At 41.0% G+C, this 11,443-nt stretch overlaps 1 long non-coding RNA gene and 1 pseudogene across 5 annotated transcripts; both read left to right on the top strand.

Annotated features, from left to right (window-relative positions):
• Positions 1 to 1,561: 1,561 nt before the first annotated feature.
• LOC123120141 (D-3-phosphoglycerate dehydrogenase-like) lies at positions 1,562 to 4,966 on the top strand (annotated as a pseudogene).
• Positions 4,967 to 7,283: 2,317 nt separating this feature from the next.
• LOC123119148 (uncharacterized) lies at positions 7,284 to 10,929 on the top strand. 5 transcript variants are annotated; one of them, XR_006458456.1, is made up of 3 exons: positions 7,284 to 7,739; positions 7,991 to 8,044; positions 8,255 to 10,929. It is a non-coding gene; the product is annotated as an uncharacterized lncRNA (long non-coding RNA). The 5 variants fall into 5 exon arrangements; XR_006458455.1 differs by having other exon boundaries at positions 7,991 to 9,327; positions 9,447 to 10,929; XR_006458458.1 differs by having other exon boundaries at positions 7,991 to 9,590; positions 10,431 to 10,929.
• Positions 10,930 to 11,443: the final 514 nt, after the last annotated feature.

Below are 11,443 nucleotides of genomic sequence, written 5' to 3'. Positions count from 1 at the left end.
AAGCTTCTCATTTGTCTCTTGGCTGACCACTTGTGAAAACAGGCCCAGCAGGTCATGCGGCACAACATTCGTATCCTCTGTAAACAGCTCCTTGAAGAAATCTGTGGACAACCTTTGGAGGTCTTCTTTCCCTTCAACCCATTGACCCCGCCCGTCCTTCAGCTTCATTATTTGGTTTTGCTTTCTCCTCCATGTGGCCTGACAATGGAACCAGTCGGTATTTCTGTCTCCCTCTCGTATATATGTTGCTCTCGATCTCTGTCGCCACATGATTTCCTCTCTGAGTAGCATTTCATCGAGTTCAATTGATATCCTCCTAATCTCTCTGTCATTTTCCTCCGACACTGGCTTATTCATTAGTGTATGTAGCCTCTGACGAAGACTACTAGTCTGTCGATTGATCGAACCAATTTTTGCTGTACTCCATTTGCCCAACTCTTTCTGCATGATATTGATCTTCTTTTGGATCTCCTGTAGAGTTGTGGCCGCTCCCGTACTATTCCAGCATCCTTCCACCGTGGGTTGTAGGGTCGGCTCCCTCTCCCACAAGGCTTCGTATCGGAAGTCTTTTTTCCTTCTGTATTCCATCCTTCTACCGAATTGCAGCAGTAGTGGCAGGTGGTCAGACCTGGTAGAGCAGATGTGCTCGACTTGGGCATTCTGAAATCTCCTAGTCCATTCCGATGTGGCTACCCCTCTGTCCAATCTTGCCTTCACATTGCCTCTTCCCACCTGCTTGTTATCGTATGTCCAATTTGGCCCGCGGTATCCAAGGTCATGGAGGTCACACCAGTCAAGTGCCTCTCTGAAATCAGCCATGTGCCGCTCTGACCTTCTTGAACTCGAGAAGTGTTCACTTTGCCATGTCGTTTCATTGAAGTCTCCGATCACCATCCATGGCGATCCAGAGTTATGCTTAAGTCTCTTAAGCAAGTTCCACATATGTACTCTATCATGTGTTTTAGGTTCACCATACACAAAGGTGCCCCTCCACCACTGTTCATTGGGACACAAAGGAGCTCAAACTTTTTACATACTCTCTCTCCTCCTATCGACGCTCCATCTCTGCACCACGCACAACTGTTCCTAGGCTGGACTGATCGAGCTAGCTGGAACTCGATGAATCAATGGTAATATTGTTGTGCGTAATAATGGTTTGCTGTACAAGGTTATGAATTTTACTTGAACGCGTTTTTTAATGTTCAACTTTAGAGTCAAGCTGAACATATATATAAGCTCAAACAAACAGCAAAAGTCATTTAGTTTTGGGATGCAAGGCGCAGAAAAATTAAATAGGTCCAATCGATCCATGCATGCACCGTCCTGCATTTAGAATTTTCTGGTCTTCACTTGATAAACAGAGATGGGACAGGACAGCAACCCTCTAGTGCAGCACCATGCGTCTGACAAAAACTGAGTAAGAGTGCCCAATCGGTGTGACAGTTGAGGCAGAATCTGTATAGGATGAGCAGTGACCTACGCGTCCCACTTCCATTGTCAAATATTTTACTACTGGATGTTTATTGTTCACATAGGTATGCAAATCCATTCACATGCAGGAATGGCACAGATTGCCAAGTCAGCAGTGTGGATGGAGGGCGAGGATAAAGGGGAGCCCCGACCCCCGGGACCTAAAAGTCCTATCTCAACAACGAAAAGCCATGGTTCATCATGTTGCATATATTTGTACAGAATATTCACTCAGTTTTTTGTTAAATAAGCTACCTTTGTAGCTTCCATCATTTGGAAGATAAGTTTTTTTTAGTTTAATAAATATATGTTACTTCTGTCAGTTGTAATGGAATATTCATGTTTTGGACTTCGGCCATAATTTGCAGAAAGAAATGGATACTGCTGTCATTCAGAAGGACTTGGGCCTTCCATTTGCAGAAACAATATGCGGGAAAACAGTATGATTTTCGTGTATAAGTTACTTTTACCTACTTTCCACAAGAAAAATCCCATTTGAGTAGAAACTTGTATTTACTGTGCTAGATACTGTTACTTTTATCTACTTTCCACAAGAAAAATCCCATTTGAGTAGGAACTTGTATTTACTGTGCTAGATACTTATCCTGGGGTTCGGAGCCATTGGCATGGAAATTGCCAAGAGACTAAGACCATTTGGAGTGAAAATTCTTGCTACAACAAGAAACTAGTCATCAAATACAATGTCTTGTGGTAAGCTGCAGTAGTTGCAGTATCATTCCCTTATTAGATGTTGTGTTATCTTCCTCTCTCAAAATATTGCTATTGCAGATCTTGATGGGCTGGTTGACAAGAAAGGTGGTCCAGAAGATATGTACGAACTCGCTCGAGAAGCTGACACAGTTATAACTTGCATGACGTTAAACAATGAATCAGTTAATTCTTCTCTATGTTCATTTATTCAATGTAATATCTCTATTTGACTTCAGTTAGGCGGTTACTAAGCTATAAATATTTATAGGTTGGGATTGTGGCTCACAAGTTCCTGTCAGCTTTGAAAAAGGTACATGTATTTTTCTCCAATATACTTGTCTGCATCGTAGGAGATTTACACATCTTCTTATTTCTTAAATCTTCTTCTGAGACTTATTTATTTTACGGAATAAATAAGCCATCATTCTTGATTCATCCTGTATGAAGAAAATTTGTATATGAGGAAACATTAATCTTAGAATAGTGTTGGAGGATCAGATTGTGCTGGTGTATTCATTGGAATAACCATCAGAAAATGGCAAAATGATCCCAGGAGCATATGTTCTTGTTTCAAAGAACAAGCGTGCTGCTCCAAGTTTTCAAAAGGAAAAGATATCAAGAATATTCATAGACGTTCGTGGAATGATATTGTATGTACAGCTCTTTTGGTAAAGTATCTATAAAGAAATGCATACATATAGCCTCGTGTGTTCCCCGCAAAAAAAAAAAGCGTCGCGTGTTCCCCGCAAAATGGGTACCGTGTGTGTGCACCACTGCAGATCAAGGTTTTTTCCGAGTGGTAACCGACCAGAACTTTCGCTGACCCCCAAGAAACAGTGCAACTGTTCGACTTTTTTGAAAAGAAAAATGAATTCAAATGCTAAGACTGCCAAATAGGCTCTGCATGCATATGTTATCACAACTCACTGCCTCGTGTGGTGGTGAGATCCGTAACTTACAGCCTTGGAGGTCTTGGGGATTCCCCTATTGTCCCATCAATGTTTGCAGCTTCTTCAGCTGTAAATGGTGCATAGCAAAATAGTGCAGCAGCGAGGGTTAGAACCCACACCCCACACGGAGAAAGGCATGTGTGAGGTGACCAGTGGAATACGTGAGAGTATGTGTGTGTGCCAGGTTAAAATTACATATTGTGACGCAAAAAATTTAAATTCATTTGAATACGTTCAGACGGAATAATTCTGAGATTTCCGAGATTTATCTGAATTCGGTTCTTCCGCTCCATTCCAAAAAAGAAAACCGGTATCGGAAAAAAAAACTTGCTGCAGAAACACATGTGACAGGCATAACCGACCCCAATCGGCACAAATTATGGGATGTTTTAACTATTTAAATTAGGAAGATATCGTGACCTGGCCCTTACGCCAGCAGAAATAAGATATCCTGTTTTTTATTATTTGGCTCTATGTAAAGAAGACCCTCTTAGAATATATTAATGAAACAAGAAATAATCAGCCTTATCTTCGAGCCTGTCCTCCACTATCAACCTAGCCGTACCGGGCTGGCGGTATTATCCATCATGAACTAAGGTTCGTGGCATAGAGTTGATATTTTAGTATTTCTCTCCTTGCACAGACATAAATGGACATATTTCATGACAAAAACTTACAGAGTGCATATATTATTTTGCAATCTACATATAGGATCTGTTTTTGATTTTTGGAAAACTGTGAAATATGCACCTGACAGCAGAACTCCCATTCTCGATAGCTGCCATGTTCTTGTAGGGATCATATCTCATCAATATTGCAGAGGGCGCCTACTGTACTATACGGCTGTGTTTAATCACCTTGAGTTCATTTAAGTGGTTTAGGCATTGATGTTGCTTGGACGGAGCCATTCGATCCAGAGGATCCAATTCTGAAATTCCCAAATGTTATTATAACACCACATGTTGCAGGAATCACGGAATACCCTTACAGAACGATGGCAAAGGTTTGCACTTGTTTCTTTGCAATGCACAGAGTTGGTTCTCATTTACCAATCATGTAGTTGTTGCTAGTAGTTATATCTTGACAACTCCTATAGTGACATTATACTATTTGTGTTAAAAGAACTTCTAGATTCAGAAGCGCCACATTTATTTATTTATTTTTGAGCCAACTATGACGTTTTAATATCATTAGGTAGCATCAATTACATTAGCCTCTATAATACGTCTGGTGGATCATCTTTCCAAACAAAACTAACACTAGAATCATATGATTTATGAGCTACCTCATTGGGTTCATGAGCACATTGTTTAAACATCACAGTGCCAATTTGGATGATCAGCTTTCCTGGCCACAGGCCTGGTATGAAAAGGCAGTATTCTGTTGGAAGAACTTTTTTTCTCATGACTAAAAGCATCAGTAAACAAGAACATATATGCTTAAACAAAATGGTTTATTGATATTAGCCACTTAGCAACCTCCTCTTTCTCTTTGCGCATAAACTCATGATTTTCCTTGTGGATTGTTGCTTCCTTTTTCGATATCCTAGAATTACTTTGAACTGAAGGACACCTATTCAACCCCTGCTTAGATAGGCGTGTCATGTGCATTATCATTTCCTTCTTAATTAAGGAAGTCACCACCATCATCATTAACTGTGTGTATTATCATTGAAATCTTCGACGTAAAAGAATTAAAGCTGGCTGACTTGTGTGACCATTTACCATTTCCTCTCGTACTGAATTTTGCTCTGCCTTTGTGTGCAGGTTGTTGGTGATGTTGCCCTCAAGCTTCACGCGGGGGAGCCATTCACCGAAATAGAATTTGTGAACTAGGCAAACTGAGTAGATGGCGGCATTGTTGATTTAATTTAAGACGTATAACTAGACCCAGAATTACCAAATAAAGGTATAACTAGACCCAGAATCCACCCTTTGTCCTGTGTTGCATCCAGCCATCCAGTGATATTGATTGGTTGCTTTTCATTGTGCCATGCGCCTGTAGGTTCCAGTTTGAGACGGACACCGTCGTCGTCCCTCAGATTCCCTCCTCCGCCGCAGATCGACTCCAGTTGCGTCGACTCCCGCCGCCGCCGGGGTATACTCCGCCAAGATCGCGCCACGACCGCTGCCTCCACTGGTATTTCCCTGCTCCTCTCTCCTTGTGCTAAACTGTAAAAAATATATTATTTTCATGGGCAAACTTATAGAAGTAGGATGGTCCTTTTTACCTTGGAGACATTGTCTTGTAGTTGAGGTTGGAGATGCAGAGCTTGGTGCAGCATATGGATAAGGCACGCCCAGTTTGACTTGTGGGTGTTGTTGATTTTATCATGCACTTCCATACAAAGATTAGAAGTAGAAGGTGTTCTGCTTACATTTTCCATGCAATTTTTTTTGACATTTTCATAGCATTACTGAATACAATTGTATTTGCATGACATTTATACACATTACTGAATGTACATCGCTGAAATTGAACTCTTATGTACTCAGTGTCAGATACAAAGTTCAAGTATCAGTTCATATAAGGAATAGGCATCCTAACTTTGTAAAAGTAGATATGATAAACATAGGAACTTACTTCTGGAACTAATCCTTTGATGCTTTTCCCTTTATTGCCACCAGTATAAGATTAAGCTGGACAGCGAAATCTTGGATAGCATGTAACACCCTTTCTGCATATTCAGAATCTGTATGCAAACACACTCAATTTGATCTAACTTTTGTTGATAGGCATAAACCACTACACAACATTATATGCTAGGAACGACGGGATGCACGTCATGAAACTTGTCATGAATGATGCTTCAACGGATGCTGCAGTCATCTCAACTGGTCAGTCATGATGAAGAAACATCAAAGGATTAGTGAAAGCATGCAGGAGGTTACGTTCTAGATCTTCAGAATTTTTAGGTACTCACTCTCCCTTGATGCTCTTTGATCGAACCTACTTTGCAGGAAAGCGTGCCAGTAGTAAGAAGTTTTAGCAAGTCTGTTACTGAAAGTGCTGTAGGCACTGATGTGATCCGAGGTGACCAACCTGAGCAGCAGTTTAGTGAAGGTATACTCAGACCCGAGGATCCTAGAAAATTATAAATTATAGATGTTTGCATAGCCAGATCATTGATGGGTGCATATTATTGTGCACACAAGCAAACTTAGTTGAGTAGTTCATTGATTAATTTGGACTAACTGAATGTGATCCTCCCAATCTAATATGTGTACTTCTAGCTCTAAGGACTAGCAAGAGTTAAATATTGCAGGTTGTAAATGATGGAACTCATATAACTGAATGTGAATGAAGTACCGATAGTTGCTAATTTCGTATTTTTGGTTTGTACAACTCAGGTGTTTGATACAGTTCTCCTAAAAAGGGAAAAGTGTCTGAGGTGATTTCTTCTTTGCATGATATTACAGTGTCCTCCCGTATTTCTGTTTTTTGTAGGCATGTTAAAATGTTGTTGTTCCTTTTGACCACACTAATGTGTCTGTCCACTCACCAGTCACCACGCCTAACTATTTTCTATTTTTTTTTGTAGGAAATCTACTTGCTCTTTCAAGCTATGAATATCTTAGATCAGTATATTTTAAGGTTGTAAAGATTGATGTGTCGGCTAAAGATTAAAGATCATAAATTTATTGTTTACCTTACCAAGTTTATTTTTTTAAGATTATTCTGGAAACTATATTATAAGTCCATTGCTACTTTTTACATGTAACTTATGGTATATCCTGCTCATACATCTTTTCATTATGATCTGCGTTAACCTCTCCCATTGCCTTGAGGTGCAAAGTGAATATGTTGATATTGATGTCATTTTATTCTTGACTAGATAAGGTCTAACCTTACTCTTGAATTTTCTTGGGGAAGTGTTCCAAGCAAATGTTGTGTGCACCCAATCGTACAATAATAACCAATTGGTTGTAAACTTGTAGCAACCTGATAAGCTTTGTCCCATCGATTAGCAGGATCGGTGTTTCTCTTAGACATTGAATTTATAAAGGATGAGCGGGTTGGTAGTCACAACCGCGGCATCCACGTCAGACTGTGAATAGTCCTGCGACTCGGGCGGCAGTGAACGAAAAAGCGGCAGCGAAAGAAAAAGAAATGACCCCACGTCCTCCCACGCCCGACCCCCTCCTCCTCCTCTCCTCCTCCTATCGTCCTTCCTCACAACCCTAGCTGCCGCCCCCTCCTCCTCCCACCTCAGTCGCCTCCTAGGAGAGCTCGGCACGATGGGGTGGCCGTGGAGCGCGCCTCGTCCGGAGACAAGGTGGATCCCATGCAGGGCATCCGGCAGCGCTGGCTTCTCCTCTCCTACGCCACCGTTGCCCACCCCTCCTCATCTCGTGCGGGCACGGAGGTGAGCTTCTCCAGCGGCGGCGGTGACCTGCAGTCAAAGGGCGACGGTGGCGGCGCTCGATTTGATCTATAGGAGAGAGAGAAGATGAGAGGGAGAGAGAGAAGGAAGGAGAGGAGGGAGAAATAGAGAGGAAAGAGGAGAGGGATGTGCGGCGGCGGCCGAGAGAGGGTCACCGGAAGGAACAGCTGATCATCGTTCATACCGCGCTGGGCCAGAGATGGCTCTGTACAGCCCACGCGTCCGTAGGTTCATTCTTCCTTCCTGTTGCTTTCCTCTTTTGATTAGCTGTAACTGCATGTTTGGGTCAGTGCTATGCCTGCTGTCGTTGGGCAATACTTTAGGCAAGTCAACCTTCCAATTCAGTACACGTCCGCACAAGGAGAAGAGCCCCTGTTTGCTTTTCTTTTTGCAGATTAGACCAATAATCTACATCAGTCGATTTGAGGGTATGCTGAATGTGATATTTAATGAATATGGTCATTTTGTTGTTCAGAGTACACAAGTGGTTGCCCATGAAGTCTCCTCCTTGCCCGGCTTATTCATTAAGGTAAGATTTTGATTGTCTCAAATTGTCGCTTCAGTTCCACATTAACCATGAATTGTTGTGTGTAAATGCTCATATCCCGTTAAGTTCATGTGTATAAATCAAGTGGGTTGAAGTGTGCTGTGAATTTCCTGAAGAAGTTTACTTGAGATATTATATGCATGGTGTGGATTGTTGAGTTTGCTTGCTTAATGGAATGCCATGCCTGTGCAGATCAACAGGGGGAAGGTCCAGGGTGAGACCTTCAAGATGGATTTGATGTTGCTATTATTTCAGTTTGCAGATAGAGGATGTTATTCCAGCAAGACAGTGACGATGGCGATGACAAGTGAGATTTATGTTAAGGAGTATTAGCATATGCTCACAGGATCACTGGAAGCATATAAAGATATCCACAACGATGGTTGCTTTCTTATCGATAAAGAATTGAATTATAATTATAGACGGTAAAAATTGTCTTTTCATTTGTTAGAAAACATAGTGTACCTTTATAATCATAGCTGTATGCAATGATCCATCATGTATTTTCTGTTTAAAAGCGCAACCCGTAATTGCTTGATGTCATGAAATGTCTATAATATTTTTTTTTACATTCTTAAGTTAGCCTCCAGACTATCTGCATTGTCATGGTAACTTTGGTAGGTTATAATATGCAGATCGATAATCCCTGTTCAGTTTGAGCTTTCCATGTGATTTTTTACCCAAATATTAGGATCACAACTTAACTTAAATTAGCTGTATAGTGTCAATGGGCGTCATCTGAAGCTAATAAGATGTTGTTACTGAAGAACATCCCCCTGCTACTTGCACAGTACGTGAAAAACACCCTAAATAGATTAAAGAAATCATACTTGACTGTGATTGCATTTGGTTGACGCTTACGTGTATTTCCCATCGGTAGATCAAAGGGGTAATCTACATTTTAGGTCCAAGCTTTCAATGCATTTTTCTATCTTTTTTTCATATCCCAGTCATCATCTGCAAGGCCGAAGCATGCATGTCTATATGGTTTTGTGGCACTGATTTTGTTCCATGCCAGTTTATTTCCAGCAGTTGGTCTGCTTCTTCATAGAGATTTTATCAGTGTACTAAATTAAATAAGAAACTGAATGTGTACTGCTTTCACCTTCCGTTTGAACATGATTGTCTTATTTGTGACATAGGTGAAAATTAGCAAGCAAGCTACAGTCGGTGCATGGATGACCAAGTTTACTTGTTACTTTATGAAGATGATGATTCCTAAATAGAATTACGAGCTAGGTCCTGCATGTTGATCGTGCTTCAAGGTACAGTTGTTCGTGCCTTATAAAATTGTAATGCTTTTTATTGGTTGTGCATCCTAGGAACAAAAGCTTGATTCATAGAGAGCCGAAGAACTGGGGAATTTTACTCTCTGTCATTACAGGGTAGAAGAGAATGGGGGAGGGGACGTGCGCTCCATATTTTGTTATGCACACCTTCCTAAACTATACTTTTCTTCTTAACATATGTTCATTGTCTAGCAGAAGCTGTAGATTTCAGCGTACAATAATTTCCAAAATGGTAGAAGGTAAGAACCATGTTACATGATCCTTTTGTGTTCTCTTGATTTAAAGTAACACGTACCTGTTAAACTTGGTGATGATTTTCGAGGTGTATTTATAAGTTATCTGCCAAGGTTATTCCTTCAGGCAATTTTTTTCTCTGAAGCCTAGGCATATTCATTGTTTGGTTGGCTCTCTTTACTAGCAGGAAGATAACTACTACGTGTTGCTTAGTTATTAGCGGATCGACTGTATGAATGATCTTGTGTTCACCCAGAGTTATAGGTTTCTAAATACTAGGCTCTTGGGACTTAATTACAATGGTTAGTTTTGTTTGGATTCATCTACTCTGGTGCTACAGCCTAGGTAAAGCTCCTTCACAATAGTATTTAAAGCTTATATTGATAACTCCATCAGAGTTCAAGCATTAGGCTCTCTGCTCTGTGTATTGCCAGGTGTTCTATATAATGCTTTGATGTTCCTTTGTCACTGTTTGATGTTCTGCCTTGGGTGGCCTTTGTCTTGGTTTACAACTCCATATGGCTACCTATGTATACGTATGTAGGTTTTGTTTGAACTGTAGTCAAATCGGGCAGATGTTTCTATATTCTTGCCTTCCTCTTTATAACTCATGAGATTGTTTGATAGTTGAATATCATTGGTCTCTATCGGCATTCTATTTTCGTAGTTTGAAATGAGTATTGGTCCATTGATATTAAACTTCACAATAGGTAGTGGCATCTTCAGGAAAAAGTAGTGGCAGATATGTTGGTGATTTCTTTTCTGCTGCAGGAATGACACTATTCCCAAATCCTCAACACATATTTTTTAGTAACTGAGAGGATTATTCACCTTTGCTGCTGTAGGCGTTCAAGACCTGGCAGGGCTGGGTCAACCGGCCCTTCGTGTTCAAGACCCGGCTCTGGTGAGCCTTGACAGCCGTGCTACCGGCTGGGCATCTTCATCCTGAGCCATGTTCGGAACCAGACCAGTAGGGGCACCCTGAGCGAGCACTCGAGGCATGCTGTCAAGTTGGACGAGTGCAACCAGGCCAGCTGCTGTGTGTGTCCACGGTTCATACAGTCAAGGCGTTCGCTCATCTTGGGCCAGAACGAGCACTACAAGGGGAACCGTTTTGTTACATTGTTGTGTTGTTGGTGAAAGATAATGTTTTTCTTCTCGAATTATGAAACCTCAAACAACAGTAGGATATAACCGTTTTGTTCGTTTTGCAATCAAAGCTCCTATCGAATAACATTTTAGAATTGTGCTCCGTCTTATTCATAAACTGTGGCTATTTTGTAGATTCATACAAGATACGGCTTTGTGTGCATTGAAATAGCAACAAGTTGGCCTCTTGGTCTTGTTTCTGTATACATTTGACTCATACACGCAGCCAACATGTCCATGTGGTCTGGATGAATTTCTCTATCCTGTTTTATGTTGTCATGTCTTTGATTTTTGTCTCTTCCAGATTTACATATAGATGCCTCGGTGAATACTCAAGAATTTTGTGTTCTTTTCTATTTACGGCCTTTAGGTATTTTATTTTTATTTTTATAATGATTCTGAAACGATGTCACTCCCTACTACTCTTGCTCTCCAGGCCTGGTGGCAGGATGCTTGGTCAAGAATGCAGGGTGAGCAAAACAAAATTATGAACGCTTTTATCTCTCTGGTCATCTAGAGCATATGGAGGGAGCAAGATAGCGGGCTTTGACAGTGTCTCCGTTGTATTTTTTTTCTTTTTTGATTGCTTTTCCTTCTCTGTTTCTTTTTTTATGTGCAGGGCCATAATTTTTTACCATGCATCCTTGCTCACACACAAGATTACCTCAAAATACACGTGCTTCTAAAAATGCAGAATGTGTTTGCCCAC

Source organism: Triticum aestivum, chromosome 5D, assembly GCF_018294505.1.
Source record: "Triticum aestivum cultivar Chinese Spring chromosome 5D, IWGSC CS RefSeq v2.1, whole genome shotgun sequence".
NCBI classification, from domain to species: Eukaryota; Viridiplantae; Streptophyta; class Magnoliopsida; order Poales; family Poaceae; genus Triticum; species Triticum aestivum.
This window is presented reverse-complemented; position numbering and strand designations above follow the sequence as displayed.